The sequence below is a fragment of the Candoia aspera genome, chromosome 2 (assembly GCF_035149785.1).
Source record: "Candoia aspera isolate rCanAsp1 chromosome 2, rCanAsp1.hap2, whole genome shotgun sequence".
NCBI classification, from domain to species: domain Eukaryota; kingdom Metazoa; phylum Chordata; class Lepidosauria; order Squamata; family Boidae; genus Candoia; species Candoia aspera.
In genome coordinates this window covers 104,975,591-104,997,381 of record NC_086154.1, presented here as the reverse complement: position 1 = coordinate 104,997,381, position 21,791 = coordinate 104,975,591, and positions in this window count along the sequence as shown.

The window sequence follows — 21,791 nt, the reverse complement described above, 5'->3', positions numbered from 1 at the left end:
CTAGTTGTAAGCACAACTGATTAGGGACAGAATGCAAGATAGCTAGCCTGATTTATTAGCTGAACTGCCTAGGTAAAAAATCCTAGAGGCCTATGTATTTAACCTTTCCTTGTAATTGGATAGCAGAAAGCATTATAAACATTTTAAAATTAATATTCAGTCTATACTTTTAAATCCAAGTATTATATATCCTTCCAATTAAATAAACTTTAGCAGCCTTCAGAACTCCAGTTTTCTTTTCTTTTTCTTTTTTCTCTTGGTGATATGTTTACCTTGATTTTTGGCTTGGGTGCTTAATGAGCTATAATGGCCTGGAAAAGTTGCAATTTCTATATTAAGTCTGTTGCCCATATTACCATAGGATTTTCCACCATTGTTTTTTTTTTCAAATTTCCAATATGTTTTCAGAGATTTCCAGTTTCTGATGTGATACTAAAAAGTCAGAACTGAAATCTGTTGCAATATATATTTCTATCCAGTCAAATACTGAAAGTGTACACTGACCAAGAAAAAGAACTCTATTTTGGATGGAATCACTGCAGCTCTTGCCAACCTTACCTCATACCTTCAATTAATTACCAAAAAAATTGTTAAAGATAATGTAGGTAATGGAATACGAAAAGAGGCATACGCGTAAGGAAAACAGATGCCCCCACTCTTTTGCCTGGTATAACACTAAGACTCATGCACAGGCGATTTGGGGTAGGGGTTTGCTGGCACTGCAGCTAGTGAAGTTCCCTGCTTTGATTTCCCTGGCTCAGAGGTATGGCAAAAAGAGAAACAGTAGGTTAACGGGTAGAAGGAGAAGGAGAAAAGATATGCATTGGAGACATTCATCTGAGGTATGCACAATCCATTTCTTTGTTTTGTCTTCCTTGGGTGGGGATCCAGAATCCAGAATTCAGCTGGAATATGCAAAAACTTTGGGTTAGAATACATCTTTGTGTATGAGATTCTGTTGTGATAGTTAATTTTGGCTATGGAAACCACTGCAATGTATTCGTACTCTATTTTTCTACTTGCACTACAGTACAAAAATACAAAGTTCTTTTAAGGCCTATATTTTTTTCTTAGGGAGTATAAAACCAGACCAGTTTTATAGGTGTGCAGGCCTTTCGTACACAAAATACTTAGAAACAGAATCACACTTTAAAGTGTGATTAAAGCATTATTTGCTATGTTAATTATCACAAATAATGAAAGGTTAAAGATACAGCATGTTTTTGTGGAAAATATCTGCCAAAGTGCTACTTCCAAATATTTCTGTGAGAGTACAGTTCTTTCTTGTTTCACCTATATTCCTCAGGGAATATCACCTAGAAGAAACCACTTGAAAAATGGATAAGAAGTAGCAATGTCAGAGGCTGTGCTGTAGAAAAAAAACACTTGTTTACTAAAGTAGAACCTAAAGTCAAGCAAGAAAAGTAGACAGCTTAGTATAATTGGATAATGAAAACTTGTTAAGTAAAACTGTTTTCAAATACAGAAGAATCAAGAATCCATCTTTTCTGGTGACAAGACAATTAGGCATCTTCCTACTTTGTACACCATAAAGCTTAATTCACACATGCAAACACTAAATTCTGCCTGAAAAATAACAGTTAGGACTACCTGTGTGCAGCTTCCTGCGGGACCTTGGCAATTAAAAACACTTTATGTCTTTCAGCTCCCATAATGAAGACTATACAAATGGCTTGCCAGATGGATCTGCTAACATGCTATAATATTTCAAGCAGATGCATACAAGCAAAATTGCCTTTTTGGTCTTTTCTTCAGCATTTTGCCTCCTGGAAGGCATCATTAATCTCACCCTGGAACTGAACAAGACCCATCCCCATCTTTTTTGTGTGTTCAGAAGGCTTGCGTTTTGTGGTACATTTAGCTGTTCTGTTATCTTTATGCTCCAATGCAATCTCATTTGCTTTGCCACAACAGAGGGTTCAGATGTGTGTTTTGGACGATATGTCCTTTTACATTTTCATTGGGATGATTCATGGGAAATCTTCTGCTCATATTGTAACCTACATGGGGATAAGAAAAGGGGAGTGGGGAGTTGCTGCAGAGAAGCTTGGACAATGATCACAGGGTTTTTTGTCCTCCCTTGTCTATCACAAGGAATCCATAAGCATTTCCTCCATAAGAATCTTCGTGTGGTGAACCTTCTCTGTACGCCATTCAGAGGCTGGGATTAGGAGATCTACAGGGATAAAGGGACACTAAATTATTTTTAAAAAATTCTTTTAATTTCTTTTTATAATCCTCCACTATCTGAAGCAAATGTATAATTCCTCTCTCCACAGTTTGCTCCACCAATCTTCTCCTCCCCTCCATTTTTGCTGCTTTTCTGGTGGTTGTCATTATGATATTATAATCCAAAAATGAAAGTGACTGAAACAAGGGAAAAAGGCAAGCTTCCCCCTTTTTAAATTTTGTCTTCCTGTGCCCTTAATACTTTCGTCTCAAGTGGTGTCTGTAGTTACAGTCAGCATCACAGTCAACATCTTCATAGTTACAGTCTGGTTCATATTACCTTCATCTTTTGTAAAATCCACCAATTGTCTGCACTCTTTAATAGTAAACAAAAAACATTCCCACAAGGGTCCTGTTCGTTTGTCTATTTTAATTCCAATTTATTCAAAAACGTTTTCACCAAAATAATCTTTCAAAATAATTATCCCCTTTATCCGTTTTAAACTTTCTTACATCAACTCCTTGTTAAGCTTTTTGCCAAAAGTTTTTTAAATCTTTAAATCTTTTTTTCTTTATTCCTTTGTAATCCAGAAAGAATAATAACTTACCAAGTGGAATTTTTATCCTGCCTCTCAGAAAATCTCTTTAGCTGTAAATTAGTTACATCCAAAAGTGTTTAAGAAATGAGGCTCATGCAAACCTTGTGTCCATATAGGCTGCATTACAGATGTGAGCTTAATTGAAATCCCTCAACTCCCAGCTGCTCAACTCACAAGCTGACCACAAAAACTGCAGTTCCTGCAGTCTACTCATGAGGAACAGCTATCTCGACTGCAAGTGGGTGATCCCACAATCTCTCCTTTTTCCAGAGAGACTTCACCAGTCAAATGGCAACCATCTGGCTGCCAATTTCTGCCACAATGCCATCCCCACTCCTTCACAGAAGTCTAGTTTGCCCTGAATCCACATTGGAAGCTCAGATTTTCCAATTTATTAACTTAGGTTTCTCTTTTTTACAACCAGGGAGTCTCTTTCATAAGTCTGTTGTTCATTGATGCGTTTTGTTAAAATATTTTAGGCCATCTTTCAATCAACTTTTTAGATCAACATAGAATAAGGATAATAAAACACTAGTATAATAAAACAGATTCTTAGACTTGAGCATGCCACATGAGTTTTTTTAGATGAAGGAGATGATATAAATTAATTTAAAAAGTGTGTCCATTATTACGGATATATTATGTGAAGAACTGGCTCTCTGGATAAATCTACAATGGTGGAAAAGTAAAAGGAAAGAGAAGAGGATGATCAGAAGCAAGGTGGATGGACTCAATTAGAATGGGGGTGGGTGTGCACTGGAAGACCAGAAAGACCAGGTTGGGGACTGATCATTGTGGAGAAAATCTATCCATGTGGTTGCTAAGAGTCAACACCAACTTGGTGACACATAATTTAAAAAAATCTTACTTTGAAAAAAGCACATGAAAAAAAGTGCTGGTTTAATGAAGAAATCACTTGAAGCTATGTATATTCTCTCATCAGCCCAACAGTGTGAAGGAGATGGTATTCACTAACATTGAACCAGCTCATGTTATAGGGACTGGTAATGGTGAGTTCCTTGCCATATGTTTCATGCTGTTTTGTTCCAGGCAGGGTTGAGTCCAAGTTTATGTTAATAAATGCAGACACTTCACCTCATGTGACATTGCTTCCTCATGAATGAACCACACAGAAGTGAAGCTGAATTCCTGTGCAGCAGTAATGGCATGCTAGAGACTTAGAGGTAACAAAAAAAAAATCACGAGTCAGCACAAAGCTAGAAGGACTCTGCAGCAGAAAAAGGTAAATTTAAAACATGCAGACTCTCCCAAATTAAATGTATAACAATATTGTGGAGGAAAAGAACCCATAGGAATTGAATTAGAGGGAAAAGGCAGCTTTACCTGAAAAGTAATTTCTTTGATTCTCTGCTCATATTTTCTCACTTGTTTGATTCCTCAGGTCCTTATTCTGTTTGCATTTTCTAATTCATGTACCTAAAACAGAGCATTATTATACAGAAAAAACAAACTCTAAAGAGACACAGTAATGCATCTGTGAAAAAAATATGGTAATTAATGCCTCAATAAAATGACTGTTTTGAATGTTCCTTCTCAAAAATATCCTATTAGAGTATAATTAAAACAATTCCATGAATTACATTTTGCATAATGTAGCTCCAAAATCAGTCACTCACCACTATAATAAACTACAATGACTGGACCCAGATATCTGATCCTCAAATGTACCTGTCTTCTAGTTTCTAAAGTTGCTTCTTATCACCTATAAGCTGCCAACTCCTCTGGCCCATTACAGATCCCACTTCATCCTCTCCAGCTGAACACCAATACCTTGCAACTTCTTCAGTACTCTGACACTGAAACATGTATTGTCCAGTATAAGATTTGTCAGGCAACATCATCCAGTTTATGAAAGGAGTCCTTCAGAGATTAGGATTTTCCTTTGTCCTCAAGGGAAAAGGAAGGCATTGACTTGTGCATACTATGTGTTAAAGATTATACAGTATTGTGACAATGGATTGCTTTTCAAACTAAGTTGCTCAATTAGAGGACTTGTTAACATGATTACTAAACACATCAAAACTGTATTTGCTTGACATGGCATACATGGACCACAGAAAATGGACCACAATTTGCAATGTTACATTGATAAATTTTATCACAGCACATGGATTTAAATAGGTCACATCAAATGGACTTGTAGAATCTGATGCAAGGATGGTCAAGACTCTCCCAAGAAAGGTTGGGAATGCTGAAGGAGATTCTTGCTGCCTTCCTATGAATGATAGATCATCTCCTTTACAATACAGGAAGTCCCCAGTTGAACTTTTGTTTGAGAGAAACACAAGATATGTCTTCCCATTGTAGATCCATGGAAACCTTTATAAGAATTCTGCAATATTGAGCAAAAGACAGAAACACATACCTTCTTGCTACACTGATAGAGTTGTATCTCTTCATCTACTCTTTCCAGATGAAAATGTCAGAGTAAAAGATTCAAAATACTAGGGACCTGTAGCCAAAGTGATATCACAAAGCTCAGCACAACCCTATTGGATTTAAACAGATCAGAAAATATTTTTTCACAATAATCAGTGACAACATCTTCTAGTTCCATCTGAAAATAAAGGCACAAAATAATCTAAAGCATGCTCAGAAGAAAACTAAAACCACCAGTACTAGTTGAGAGTGGCAAAGGACATCCAGATGCTAATATATGAGTTACATGGAGCAGACAAGTAATCAAGAAACTGAACAGACTAAATGAACATTGTTGAATGTTATATGAAGTTATTTTACTTATTAAAGAGGGAGACATGAGGGAGTTGGTGTTTACCATTAGTTGAACCTACCCATATTTTGGTAGTAATGATATGTTCCATGCAATATGTTAAGATCCTTTTTGTTCCACATTAGAATTGAGTCCAATCTTTAAAAACACAGTCAGTTCCTCTCTTGTGTCATTGCCTTCTCATAAATGAACAACAAACATGAGAGATTTTCCCAAAGCTAATTTCAGTGTTGAGAGAGAGAGGGACAGGGAGAGAAAGGGGGTATCTTTTCCTCTCTAATTGCTTTTATTATTATACAAATAATAAAATGATAAAACAAAACCAGCAACTTGGCTTATGGACTCCAGATTTATGTGATGTTATCATCACAAAATGCTAGCTCCAGTGCTCAGTCAGCGGTTTGTCACAGTTATTTAATAGATCCTGAATAAAGCCAATCCCTCATTGGCTCAATTACAGCTGGCTGAAATTATGACAAAAAAATCAAAGGGCGGTGAAGACCAGAAGGAAGTCTACAAGAAGAAAAGCAGATGTGAAGTAGCAATTCATCCTCTGCTGTTCTGGCCCAGGAATCAGTACTGAAGACTCCCTAGAGTAACTTTTTCCCCCCCCCAATATGGGCCTTGATAAGATTGTTTTGAAACATACAGACACACATAAACTATTTTATTTTATTGTCTTCACCATTTCCTATTGCACCAGGTATGGTGTTCTGTGTAAAGGTAAAATAATCATTTCCAATTAATCTTGAAAACATTATTAGTAAATCTATACAGAAGAATAGAGAACTTGTGGCCTCCAGGGATCCTACTGGACTGTAGATATTGTTGGACAGTACAGTAATCATCCTGATAATTGGTAATATTGGTAATACTGAGTGAAGATGATGAGAACTGGATTCCCCATGTTATAGACTTTAACCATAATCACTCTTTCCTCCCATCTTAGCATTACAAAGTTCATGGAATGCAGTCAGGTTGAACCTGAGTTACCTTGGATATTCCTCAAGTGTTTCTGTGTCTCTGCAGCTTGGCAGTTAGCATGTCTCATGTTAGGATGCCATTTCATTCAGGACTCCCTTAAATCCTTTTCAAATCTCAAAGCATCATTCTTGCTTCATACTTTACTGGCCATTGTATTTTGTCAGGATTCTGTCATGCACTGCCAATTGTTCGATTCCCTAATACTCTGTGATCTCCATGTCAATTTCAGACTTCAGCTGGTTCAATTGTAGCTCAGAACACACAATTTTGTCCTATTTATATTCTAAGGAATTCTGAATCACTAAACAAAATTGTTCATTTTAATTCTGTCTCTGCATTAAAGTTTTACAGTTCCTGCTGTGAAAATGGTCACCATACCAGTATCTGTCCTGCTAAGAAATACATCTATAAATACAGCTGGTATCTATAAATGCAACAGAGTGCTCATTTTAGGGTAAATATTGCCATTATTCCAGAAGGGGAGCAGGGCAGTTAGAACATAATGAACACAATTTGTAATCTGGAAGCTCCAAAAACATGAGCTCCATTCCACTGATCAGCTGCCTTTGATTTCTGGCTCCCTTGAGCTGTTTCCATCCCAGCTGGTCGTTATAAGCACCATGTCAATTTAAGAACTAGTGGCTGAGTTTGTTTTTTTCTCCTTCTCTGTCCTTTTTTCTTTTTGTATCACACCTATTAGATTTTAAGGATGAGGATTGATTTTGCCCTTAAAAAATAGCTGATCTGAAAACCTTTGTCAGACTGCTTTAAATAATGCTAAAATGCTTACAGTAGTTTTATTTAAGGATTATTAAATTATTTTGTTTAAGGATCATTACATTATGTCTCCTTAGGTTGAACTCAGTTTCTAGTGATTAAAGGTCTGTTTGGTTTTTTGGGGTGGGGGGTTATTACTTGTTTGTTTGTTTGAAACAATGAGAAAGTATCTTACCACTTTTTTCTTCCAGAATTTTTTCTTAATTCCTTAATCTAGTCTACATGGGACTATAGTCTCCCATCCAAGTGCTAACTGCATGTGCTGTTGCTTAGCTTTTTCAAAATAGCCACAGTCAGCTTGGTGCTGAAGTGTCTTTATTTTGGAATTGTGAACTCTGGAATTACAGTGTTACAACAGAAATGTATATTGAAATAAATATTTCTTAGATGCTTGTTGAGTCAATCTCAAAGCGGTGGCGGCGGGGAGACAGATATGCTTTTTTAGTTTGATTTGGCTGCACTAAGTATTTCATGACAGGGCAACTGGGTGTTCTAAGTGTAATCATGCATCCCATTTTTAGTCAGGAGATGGCACTAAAACTCTTCCAGAGGCTTTAGCTGAGTAATGGATTCTGCACTATGACTTTGATTCAGCTATTACAATACTAACAGTTCAGGGAAGGTACTGTGGAAATAATTGTTTTTGTGTAGTCGGCACTGAGCTGCCTCTGGAGGGCAGAATTACTCCATGTTCTAAGGATCAACACACCATTGGAACCTGGAATGTAAGATCTATGAGCCAGGGCAAATTGGATGTAGTTATTGGTGAGATGTCAAGATTAAAGATAGACATTCTGGGCGTCAGTGAACTGAAATGGACTGGAATGGGCCACTTCACATCAAATGACCACCAGATCTACTACTGTGGACAAGAGGACCACAGAAGAAATGGAGTAGCCTTCATAATTAATAGTAAAGTGGCTAAAGCAGTGCTTGGATACAACCCCAAAAACGACAGAATGATCTCAATTCGAATTCAGGGCAAGCCATCTAACATCACAGTGATCCAAATATACGCCCCAACCACAAATGCTGAAGAAGCTGAAGTAGAGCAGTTCTATGAGGATCTGCAGCACCTACTGGACAACACGCCTAAAAGAGATGTTATTTTCATCACAGGAGACTGGAATGCTAAGGTGGGCAGTCAAATGACACCTCGAATTACAGGTAAGTATGGCCTGGGAGAACAAAACGAAGCAGGACATAGGCTGATAGAATTTTGCCAAGACAATTCACTCTGCATAACAAACACTCTCTTCCAACAACCTAAGAGACGGCTTTACACATGGACTTCACCAGATGGACAACACCGAAATCAGATTGATTACATCCTTTGCAGCCAAAGGTGGCGGACATCTGTACAGTCGGTAAAAACTAGGCCTGGAGCTGACTGTAGTTCAGACCATGAACTTCTTCTTGCACAATTTAGGATCAGACTAAAGAGATTAGGGAAGACCCACAGATCAGCTAGATATGAGCTCACGAATATTCCTCAGGAATATGCAGTGGAGGTGAAGAATAGATTTAAGGGACTGGACTTAGTAGATAGGGTCCCGGAAGAACTCTGGACAGAAGTTGGCAGCATTGTTCAGGAGGCGGCAACAAAATACATCCCAAAGAAAGAGAAAACCAAGAAGGCAAAATGGCTGTCTGCTGAGACACTAGAAGTAGCCCAAGAAAGAAGGAAAGCAAAAGGCAACAGCGATAGGGGGAGATATGCCCAATTAAATGCAAAATTCCAGAGGTTAGCCAGAAGAGATAAGGAATTATTTTTAAACAAGCAATGCGCGGAAGTGGAAGAAGACAATAGAATAGGAAGGACAAGAGACCTCTTCCAGAAAATTAGAAACATTGGAGGTAAATTCCAGGCCAAAATGGGTATGATCAAAAACAAAGATGGCAAGGACCTAACAGAAGAAGAAGAGATCAAGAAAAGGTGGCAAGAATATACAGAAGACCTGTATAGGAAGGATAACAATATCGGGGATAGCTTTGACAGTGTGGTCAGTGAGCTAGAGCCAGACATCCTGAAGAGTGAGGTTGAGTGGGCCTTAAGAAGCATTGCTAATAACAAGGCAGCAGGAGAAGACGGCATCCCAGCTGAACTGTTCAAAATCTTGCAAGATGATGCTGTCAAGGTAATGCATGCTATATGCCAGCAAATTTGGAAAACACAAGAATGGCCATCAGATTGGAAAAAATCAACTTATATCCCCATACCAAAAAAGGGAAACACTAAAGAATGTTCAAACTATCGAACAGTGGCACTCATTTCACATGCCAGTAAAGTAATGCTCAAGATCCTGCAAGGTAGACTTCAGCAGTTCATGGAGCGAGAATTGCCAGATGTACAGGCTGGGTTTAGAAAAGGCAGAGGAACTAGAGACCAAATTGCCAATATCCGCTGGATAATGGAAAAAGCCAGGGAGTTTCAGAAAAACATCTATTTCTGTTTTATTGACTATTCTAAAGCCTTTGACTGTGTGGACCATAACAAATTGTGGCAAGTTCTTAGTGGTATGGGGATACCAAGTCATCTTGTCTGCCTCCTGAAGAATCTGTATAACGACCAAGTAGCAACAGTAAGAACAGACCACGGAACAACGGACTGGTTTAAGATTGGGAAAGGAGTACGGCAGGGCTGTATACTCTCACCCTACCTATTCAACTTGTATGCAGAACACATCATGCGACAAGCTGGTCTTGAGGAATCCAAGGCTGGAGTTAAAATCTCTGGAAGAAACATTAACAATCTCAGATATGCAGATGATACCACTTTGATGGCTGAAAGTGAAGAGGAACTGAGGAGCCTTATGATGAAGGTGAAAGAAGAAAGTGCAAAAGCTGGCTTGCAGCTAAACCTCAAAAAAACCAAGATTATGGCAACCAGCTTGATTGATAACTGGCAAATAGAGGGAGAAAATGTAGAAGCAGTGAAAGACTTTGTATTCCTAGGTGCAAAGATTACTGCAGATGCTGACTGCAGTCAGGAAATCAGAAGACGCTTAATCCTTGGGAGAAGAGCAATGACAAATCTCGATAAAATAGTTAAGAGCAGAGACATCACACTGACAACAAAGGCCCGCATAGTTAAAGCAATGGTGTTCCCTGTAGTAACATATGGCTGCGAGAGCTGGACCATAAGGAAGGCTGAGCGAAGGAAGATCGATGCTTTTGAACTGTGGTGTTGGAGGAAAATTCTGAGAGTGCCTTGGACTGCAAGAAGATCAAACCAGTCCATCCTCCAGGAAATAAAGCCAGACTGCTCACTTGAGGGAATGATATTAAAGGCAAAACTGAAATACTTTGGCCACATAATGAGAAGACAAGACACCCTGGAGAAGATGCTGATGCTAGGGAGAGTGGAAGGCAAAAGGAAGAGGGGCCGACCAAGGGCAAGATGGATGGATGATATTCTAGAGGTGACGGACTCGTCCCTGGGGGAGCTGGGGATGTTGACGACCGACAGGAAGCTCTGGCGTGGGCTGGTCCATGAAGTCACGAAGAGTCGGAAGCGACTAAACGAATAAACAACAACAATAGCATTAGATGGAGATTAAGCATACTGTATCTTGAAAGTATCCATATTCAACACTACTTTCAAGGCAGCTTGAAGGACTCACTTTTCTTGCTGAGTTCATTTCTAAGTTTTCTCTAATAGCTACGTCTACAACTTCAGCAATCTGTTTTGTCAGATCAGATGTTTCCTCTGCAGAAAAAAAAATAAAATATTAGCATTATTCATACGATTCCAAATACTGCACTGTAAACAAACTATGGATGCCTTGTGTGGCACAGAGTGGTAGGCAGCAGTATTGCAACCGAAACTCTCCCCATGACCCAAGTTTGATCCCAGCGGAAGCCGGATTCTCTCTCGGGTAGCCGGCTCAGGTCGACTCAGCCTTCCATCTTTCCGTGGTTGGTGAAACGAGTACCCAGCTTGCTGGGGAAAGTGACAACTGGGGAAGGCAATGGCAAGCCACCCCGCTATAGTCTGCCAAGAAGACGTCATGAAAGCGGCGTCCCCCCAAAGGGTCAGACATGACTCGGTGCTTGCACAGGGGACCTTTCACACCACCAATCAAACTGAGTTTCTGCAGCCAAGTAGATGCAATGTTTTTGACCAAAAGATTTTCCAGCCAATAAAAATAGGCTTTTGCTTCATACAGCTTATTTTTATCTAATACTAAAAAGGCAATAATAAAAAAAAATTATAAAGGAAATATACCAACCAAAATTAATAAGCACTTTAAACCCTTCTAACTGGACTAGAATCATGTTTAATTTAAAACTTATAAGTAGCATACAAAGGTTCAAAAAAGGAAAAAACATTTTAACATAATAAATGAAATTAATAGTAAGAATATGGATTATCCCAATATGATAATTCCTTTAAGAGAGCAGGAATATTGATAAAGCTTTCACCTAATGTTAAAAATGGGGAATGTTGAATTGGCCTGTGAAGGAAATTTAGTTACTATAATTTTACTTTAGATATTTTTGGATGTTATTCTTTTTCTGTAATTTAGCCAGATAGTATTCACTACTGGCTGAATTAAAAATGTGATAAATAAAATAAATATTAATTATAGTACATCCCAAGAAAATACTGCTTCAGTAGACGTTTATCACACTGAGAGCATCTGGAGCAGAAACGCTCCAGCTGATTGGGAAACCCTTATGAGTGATATTTTCCTACAACATGATGTAGCTGGATCATGTTACACAGTAGGCAGAACATTTGAGGTCTAAAAGGCAGCTCAATGCCCATGTTTGTAATTTGACGATATGAAAACTTGGGATGGGAGACAGGACACCACATTTCATTAAAACAACAAAAAGTTGTTTGATCTCTGTTAGTGGATTCATACAAGCCAATCTCCACTTGATGCAGAGCCATCAAGAGACGAATGTTTATGGGTAAGATAAAGGACCTCTACAGCATTTAGCTGACATGGCATGTCTATATACTGTAATCTTTCTCTATTCTGAAGCTGTAAAATAACAAATACTAATTCTCCCAAGTAGGAGGAGTGATTATGTGAATTTGCTCTTACAAAAGCCCTAAGTCAAATCCAACAAAGATTCCTGGGAAAAGATGCTTACATTGCATGTTTTTATTCTTTTGCCTGACTGTCTCAAGCTGCTCTTAACAATACACTGTAAGTATTCCTCATTCTTAAAGTTTTGGTAGGCTGAGATGATGACTCCTTCTGGGCAACTTCTAGTTCAACTTGACATGTCTGCCGGTTTTGATTCCATTCCATCAGCACATATAAAATACAAATGCTGATATAAACAATGAATCCAGGTGTGTGTCTGCACAGGAAAAAGAAACATTACATGTGACCCTTTCATAAGGCTAGAAGTAGCATATCTGTACAAAGAATAGAGCACCAGCACTTCATTACAGCCCACCACTGATACCTGCTTTGGGTTCACTTGTCCTGGGAAACCTTGAGTAGCACCGGGTTCCTCAGCCTAACTGCCATTTCAGTTTCTGGCATTGGTTTTAGGCTTTACCCTAAGCATAATGTGGTCTATTTGGTTTGGGCTTAGTGTCATGTGCAAGTTCAGCCATGGTTTATGGCTTAGTAGACTAGGTAATTATGACTGGTTCAGTAAAACATTGTTAAAATGGGCCTATGTCCAAACATGGACGTTTTGAGGCTTCCTTGAGCATTAATAACTGTTGCTACTGTTAAGTAAGCCCACCAACGTAGCAAAAGGCTTCCAGAGGGCATCAGTCATCTTTGAACTCCCTGTATTTGTTTGTCTCTGAAAAGTTGTAATTTGATTGGAACTGGTTAGAGTAGAAAGAAATTCAGTAGTATCCTGGCTTACCCTAATTAACTTCTCCTCTAACAGAACTGAATAAATATATACTTCCCAAAGCAGAGATGAGCAGGTTGTAACTCTAAAGTGTCTTCTTTGCAGCCCCCAGAGCCTTTTCTGATTAAAATTGCTGAAAACAGACAGCATAATTTCTCACCATTTTGAGGCAGAAAACACATGGAAAGTAGGAAGCTCTGCTTAAAATCAATCAATCAGTCAGTCAGTCAATCAATCTTCCTCCGAACCTACAGAACAAAACCCCATTACCCATCCAAGCTGCATCACTGCCTCATCCCTATGGTCCTCAGTTTCCCCCAGAATGTGAAGTGGGGCCTTTGGCCTCCAAAAGGTTGCCCATCTCCATACTAAGGGGTGTAATGTTATATTCTAGAAGCTATTCAGACAAGAGTACAAGCAGAATTTGCACAGAAAATAAGTGATCCTCTAAATTGTGGTAAATGACTATTAGATGGAAGTGACAACACAAAGGATTCTGCCTTTCCTACAAATTCAAATACAGTCCAGGACCCATTACCTTCCATCTGGTACATTGCCAGCTGATGTCCATTTCACCTTTCAGTCAGAAGTTATGGGAAAAAATAGACTTTTAATTTTAATTTATAGAAGTGAGGAACCTTTTTTTCTCCCAAAGAATGCACTCCCTATTTCCTATGGGGACAATCTGCAAAGGGCCCTCGTGCCACCAATGCCACTGCAAAAGTGCACTCTCATCTGTATTCTGTCTCCGGCTACTTTATCTTCTTTTTTATCATTGCTTTCTGCTTTTCTCTCCCTCACCTCTCCAGCTGAGGCAATGAAGAAAGATAAATCACGCTTGCTAGAAGTATGAAAGCACTTTTCAATTCTTTGTTCTTCTTTCTCACTTTCTTCGTATCATTCCAGTTTTATTTACTTCTTCCTTTTGCCTTTTGTCCCTCATGGCTACCATCACTTGCCTGAAGTTAGATAGAGAGTTGCAGGTAGCCCTTGGGCTGCCAAGTTGCTCATGCTGATCCATAAAGAATGGAGCTGAAATAAATGCTACTGCTCTGAACATAGCAGACACTGGGTGGGAGAAGTCAGCTTCTTAGCACCTTCCTTGTTGCCACAGCTATCCCTTTGGAACCTAACACAGGCATCTCAGATATTATGCAATACATGCTGAGCATTTCATTGGCTTATGGCAACCTTCCCTACTCCAGTGCCCTTCAGATGCAGTGAATTACACCTCTGATTATGCAAGCTATAGACCAAACAACTGAAGCACACCAGACTGATGAAGACTGGAAAAAAGGAAATACAGTATAATGATTTATAGAGCAGGAGAAGCACCATAATGGAAGAAGCCTATAAATCCTGATGCTTATATCTATGTTTGATATGTCTTTCAGCAATTGCAGGCTAAAATTGTTATTTTAAGCCTGAAAGGAATGGATTAAAATTCACAGGAGAAAAGTTAGGGTGTAGGAAAGCCAGTCTGTTTCCATACCAGTGGAAGCTAAATAAGGCATCTTGTTTGTGATCATATTTCAAAACCCAAGCTCTTCTCTAGAGTCTTCCCAGTACCTTAACAATGTTTTCTGCAAGATATTGAATATATCATCTGCATAATAAGCAGTGATGGCAGGAAGGAAAAGCACCAATTGCCTTTGAGAGAAGTACCACTTCAGGCTTAGCTTGGATGAGTTTAGATAAACAAAAGAACTCTTGAGCTACCCATGTTAAACTTAATCTTCTATAGTTGTATGCAACAGAGCATGTACATCCTAGCGATACTACTGGTCTCCCAGACTTTTTTTTTTCTTTTTAATTGTATGGCATAGCAGTTTGGTGTTCATGCTGCTTTTTCTTGCTGGGAAATCCTTATGAGGTCCAGCAGCCAGCTGTGTAGACTATTTAGCCATGACAAGTCACATTGCCCAGGGTGCACCACAAGGAGGCTAGTCTACATTACACTGAGTTGGGCTGAGAGAAAGTGATTGGCCCAAGGTCACCCAGCCGGCTTTCATGCCTAAGGTGGGACTAGAACTCACAGACTCCTGGTTTCTAGCCCAGCACCTTAACCACTAGACCAAATTGGCTCTCTGACTGGGAACTACTTTTGATAATACTGAGTATAGGATTCAACAAATCATGGCAACAAACCTGACTTTCTGTAAATGTGCTCCCTTTTCTCAAGATAATCTTGGATTTGCAAAAAGAGCTCTCCATAGACTTGGGGTAAAAACCCTTCTAATTCTGGTTGATGCTAACCATAATTGCAAAAATGTGCTCCAAGAAAATACAACGGGTGCAATGTTTCTATTTGCATACATGTATGTAGATAAAGATGGCCTTACGTCAGATTCAATTCCCAGTGAGTACATGGACACATACATCAATTTTCTGGGCAAAACTGTACAGTAGTGGTTTGCCATTGCCTTCTTCCAGGTTGGATTTTTTTTCCTTCAATTTCTCTATTTAATTTACAGTTCTGGACAATATACTGTATTTCCCAGATCAATCCGGATATCATCTTGGACTTAGTATGGTTAGACTGGCTTTCAGGGATTAGGTTTTATTCATTCATTCAATCAATATCCTGCCTTTATTTTGTACAATCAGAATGGCCACATAATTCTCCCTCTTTTGTATTTTCTCTATAACAACAACCCTGTGAGGTGGGTTGGAAAACAAAAAGTCAGAAGCAACTGAACAACAACAAAAGCTGGCTTTTAGTTTACCCTGCTCTTAAAACTGCTTGAAATCTGTTTCTGTATAAATTACTGTTTGCAGGAATGCTAATTAATAAAAATGGATAATTCTTTAGGAATTATGGTATGTCAGCTGCCATGCTTGAGAATTAGAATTTTCTTTAACAAATCAAAACCTTTATTACAGCCTTTAGGCCAGAAAGCACAACAATAAAATACATAAACCTGTAATTATTATTATTAATAAAACTTTTTTTAAAAGACATAAAATGCAATAAAATTACATAAAATATATTGATATAGTAACTGAAATACAGGTAGCAGTGGCAATCACGAAAATTTGTGCTAAACTTCAGCTGTAGGTAGGACGGATGCAACAAATAGTAGCACAAATGGGCAACCTGGAAAGATCTGTCAGGGTCCTGTTCAGATAGGAGTAGTGACAGATAGACATTGTGCTCTCTACCAGGGTAGTTCTTTAAAATGGGATAAATATATATCTTCCGAGATTCCCTGTAAAGAGAGCCACAAAGGAGCAGGTGGCTTAGGGACTCCACAGAGCCATCTCCGCAGGGGCATAAATGCTGCTAAAGAGGAATGTTTTTATACCACCCCCACAGGACTGCTGAGGGTACTGCATCTAACCTAGCTAGGGTGAAGGCCTGATAAAACCAGACAACATTTCAGAATTAGAATTGAGGGGAGATAAGTCGAATTTTCTTTATAGAATTGTACCTTCCCAGATTAAAGAACTTTTTTTGGGAGAGATCTCATGGCTGAGTGCAAGGACATGGGCACAAAGGCAGGGAGAAAAAAATATCCTACACTCTCTGAAAGCATCTGCAACAAGCTGGCACATAAGCATGTTAGAGATGAGATATATAAGAGGAAAAGGAAGAAAGCCAAAAAAGAAAGGGGGGGTGTCTTTCAGGTTCTGCGAGGGGTACTGCCAGAATGAGGGGGACCAGACCCAATATGGAATGAGAAGGAGGAGAGAAGCGACCAGAGGAGCAAGGAGCCCAGAGGAACCACAGCTGAGGAGCAGGAAGGAACCAGAGGATATCTGCAGCCGAAGGAGAAGAAAGCTAGGAAAAAGCAGCTTCTTAGAGAGAAAGAACCAAAGCAGGACTGGAAAAGGCAGCCTTGAACTGAGTACCATTGCAGGCAAAACCCAGGTGGTTCAGGTGGTAGAGCTAGAGAGAGTTTAAATGAAAGGGCCATAGTCCCCTTTTCCCTTGCAATACAGTTTGTTTTGGGAGCAGCAGTGGCCAGGCTAGTGAAGGAAAGCAATTAGCCTTCCAAAGCTTACACTTTAGATAAGCAGTCAGGGGAAGAAGGAGGAGGCAAAAGAAGTTTGCAGTTCCCAAAGTAAGAATGGTTAGCATTTTCCTGAGGACTTCATATTTGCCCTTAGTTATAAGCCCACCAGTTCTTGGTTATTATTTTTGCATTCTTATGTATATGCATTCAAATTCCATCACCTTGTTATTGGAAACAGTTGTAAATAGGAATAAATAACACTTTAATGGATCTTTTGGCTTTGTGTGCATCGTTTCCTATCCTTACCCACACCCCAACAGGAGTAATAAAATTCATAAAGTAAAACTAGAAACAATTTCCAAAGAACAGGGATAGGGCAGCCCCCAACATAACTTAGTATGTGACATTTAATGCCCAACTGAAAATATAAATAAACACAAACACAAACACAAACAGATGGGTAGGTTTCTCAAAATGTATTAAAATGTCCTGTCTTTCAACATAAGACTGTTAATGTTACATGTCTCTACTTTTACTACATATTATGGAATGGCGTATGCTTGTATGTAATACTATATCCAAGGACACCTGCTCCATGTAAAGTCTTAGTTTAGACAGTGCCAACTTTAAATGTACTATTTATGGCCTTCAGTTCACTGTCTGGAAAGCAATGGCTCCTGAGGCTGCAGCACGCAGAAGACTGAACCATTCAAGAAAATGATCAGATTAAATTTCTGTTTTACAGTGATTGGGCTCTGTAGTTTGAATCATGCCTTGACCTACATTTCTTTCTCATTGCAAAGCAGGCTGGTTTAGTAACAAATGAATGATTCTAAGCTTAGCTTCTTTTCTATTTTTTGGGAATATACTGATACAGCCATTTCAGCATCTGAGATCAGGCTTATGATGGGGGTGGTGCATCCATCCTGGCCCTCCTGGATCTCCAAAGACTTGATACCATCAGCCACGGTCTCGTTCTGGAATGGCTCCACCAGTTTCTCCATAGCTGCCCCTGCCCTATGGAACAGGCTCCCCCGTGATCCTCCTTCACCCTCTTGGCCTTCTGGATGGCCATGAAGAGCTGGTTCTTCCCCAAGCATAGGGCTTGGATGGAGCCCAGTGGATGTACAGAGGAATGTTCTTTTTGAAGTGCCAAGAAGTGTATTTTTTGTTGTTAGCATTATTGTTTGCTTTTATGGTTTATTGTTACGCTGTCAGCCACCCAAGGTCACTGTATATAAGATGGGTGTCTTTTAAATAAATACATACATACATACATACATACATACATACATACATACATAAATTATCTAAAAAATTAGAGTGCTAGGCAGAATTGCACCAACAATACCTATCTGGTCAGTGAAAGTGACAGTAGTAATACCAATGATAGAGCTTATCTACACTGCCTGGTTGCCCCATCACCATAACAGGACAGCAACCAGCTTTTGAGGGCAGAAATTGATGGTATTCAGTCTTTACTCACTTCTCTCCCATCACAGATTCAACCTTCTGGCATATTTTCCTGCTGCAGTTTGTAAAGTCTTCTATGTCCATTTTGGTGGGAGCTGCTTACTTCCTTACAGACAAGCCCAAGCACTTCACTGGCTATTTCACAGAGGAAGGAATGCGCCCACACCTTACCTGAAGCAATAGTTTGGTCTAGTGGTTAAGGCTTGAGGCTAGAAACCAGGAGATGGTGAGTTCTAGTCCTGCCTTAAGTATGAAAGCTGGCTGAGTGACTTTGGGCCAGTCCCTCTCTCTCAGCCCAACCCACCTCACAGGGTTGTTGTTGTGGGGAAAATAGGAGGAGGAAGGAGTATTAGATATGTTCCCTGCCTTGACTAATTTATAAAAATAATAAAGGCGGGATAAAAAAATCAAAAAATAATAAAATAAATAATAATAATTGTCCCACTATAAGGCTTTCTAAGACTTCATTTTTACTCTCAGGATTAAAAGTCCTCAGTGGTAAAGAGCTTTCCCTCATGGGTAAAAGTTGGCTGTTTTAATAGCCAGCAGAATTTTTCCAAGTATTATTTTCTTCAACTACTTAGCTTTCCATAGGTAACTGAGAGTGTTAAAAACAAATAAGTGGAGGTTTCCAGCATTTCACTGTTTCTCCAGTCACTTGCAGTAAAAGTGGGTTATGAATTTGAAAATGAATATGTATTTATAAAGCTACATTGAAATTGCCTCTCTTTAGCAGTAACTCTCTACCTGCTTAAGGAATATATTATTGCATGCTTTGTTCTCAACTTTTTGACCCTGGAGGAACTCTTGAAATATTTCCCAGGCCTCGGGGAACCCCTGCACATTCAGGCTCAAATATAGGCCAGAAGTTACAAAATTATTATATTCGTTTCATGTGTAGGCCTACATGTATGCATTAACGGTGTTTTGAACTGAAAATAAAGAATGAAACTTACCTCTTTAATGTGAAGTTGCCTGAAATAATTTTTTAAATAGTGATCTCCCAGGTAACCCCTAGTGACCTCTTGAGGAACCCTAGGGTGCCACAGAACCCTGGTTGAGAAACCCTGTTCTATGGTAATACTTTCCAAACACAAATGCCAGGGTGGGACTTGGTCCATGCATGGTATACGGTGTATGGTCTGTAACTGAGCTCCTGAACAGGCTTAGCCCAAAAACAGCCTAACCATGCTTTTACCCTTTCTGGATGCTGACAGGAAACCATGATTCCTCAAATCAGGCTGCCTGAAAGCATTCCCTTGCAACATAGCCTTAGTGGACCCACTGAGCAACGTAGTCCACTCAGCTGTGGTAGAGTCCAAAATCTGGGACTGGCAGCTGATTAAAGTTCATGCATGAGAAGCTATTAGTCACTATACTGCAAGCTTGATAATGCTTTTTTCCCTCTTTCATAGTGCCATGCATTGCACATCATAGGTAAGCGGTTTGTTGGTTGTCAGCTCACCTGTGTCGATGCAAAGCCACTTTGTGTAGCTGGTGGTCGCAGCAGAAATATTGTCTGCATGCACAATTACAGAGACCTGGGAAAGCCTTCAGAACAGCTCTTTCTGGAGGATATGGCTTATGAAATTATTTAGGAGATGGGCTTTGCAAAGGCCCCTTTCAATGCCTTGCATGATGAAATACAACAGCAAGACAGCAAGTTATTAATCTAAAGTTTAGGAGCATACATGGATAAGAAGATACTGTACTTCTCTATTTTAGACCATGTGCTTACAGAAATATCAAACTAAGGCAAGTAAAAGTGTCTTTTGGTAAAGACACCAAAATATGTCTTAGTACATTGTGGTCTGCCAGATTTTTTAGTGGTATTACTTTAGTGAACTCCAAATGAGAAACTTCAAAGTAAATTATCAACAACAGTGGGATTAGTAGCCACCTGCTTTTACTGGCAAGCATACCTCTTTGTTTCTGTCAGCTGTGAGATAACTTGCTCAAGATTAAAGTATTTCTTAAATGCTCCTCAAATTGATTCCTTCAGAACTGCATTAAAGAAACTCAACTCAGATGCTTCCAGATGGAGGACTCCATTATTTAACTATTCAATCTTTTCCTCTATAGAAGACTGTGTTTGAAAAACGAAGTGTTCAGAAAGTATAAATGAATTCAGAATATGTGTTACTCTAAGTATAAAGAAGTGAAGTTGGGCTGCAGGTGTGATTGATTATGTGCCATCAAGTCGTTTTCAACTCCTAGTGACCATATAGATAGATTTTCTCCATGACAATCTATCCCTAATCTGTTCTTTCAGGTCTCCCAAAGGTGTACCCATTACCACCATAACTGAATCCATCCACATTGATTACATATTAATTCAATTCTTGTATTGTAGTGTTTTATTTCATTTAGTTATTAGTCATACTTCTGCTGCAATCAAAACATCTCTTTGTGGCTTATAGTCTGTAGCTTCAGTTTTGAGGAAACCAATAAAAACTGGCCAGGAGACATTGACTAAAAAATAAATACTGTAGTTGAAATGTACTGTATATCCCACAATACTCATTTATTCATGTATTTAAGTTACATCCTGCCAAAGAGATGTGTGCAAATTGGAAAAGGGAGCTCTTCTTTGATTCTGAACTTGTTCTTTCAGTCCCTCAACTCAGAGTCATGCCAGATCCATGCCTGCATGCGCAGGGAATTCCCAATGAAGAGCAACTCTGCTCTGTGGAATGATTTCAACTAGAGTCCTTTGAAAATTGTCTCTGTGGGTGTTGTGGAAAACTGGATACTGAAGTTGGAAGCTGTCCCTCTGTTAGCCCTATAAGGTAGAGCAGACAAAGAAACAGACACTGCATAGACCTAAAACTACTTTTAGTGGAACAGCTATAATAGAATCTTGCAAGTCTGAACGTGCTTCCCTTCCTCCCTCTTTTGTCTTCATGTGAAGGGGGGCGGGCTGTCTGAGGCATTTTTGGAAACCACTTTCTTGGCCTGGGTTCATGCCTCATTTATCTGATCGTTGCCTTGGCCACCAATCGTTGCCTTCTCTATGTTTTTAACTTCAATTTACATCAACCCCAGCATGACCTATGGCAAGTGATTCCTGCACTATCTTCATAAATGATTATCGTGTTCTGATAACATTATTCTTCTGAGGAGAAGCTTCAGGTTTCATATGGGACAGCAGAACCCACAATAAGATTACATCATCTTATGTATGCAAACATTTCTACAATCTTTATTTCCTAGACACCGAAGACAGAA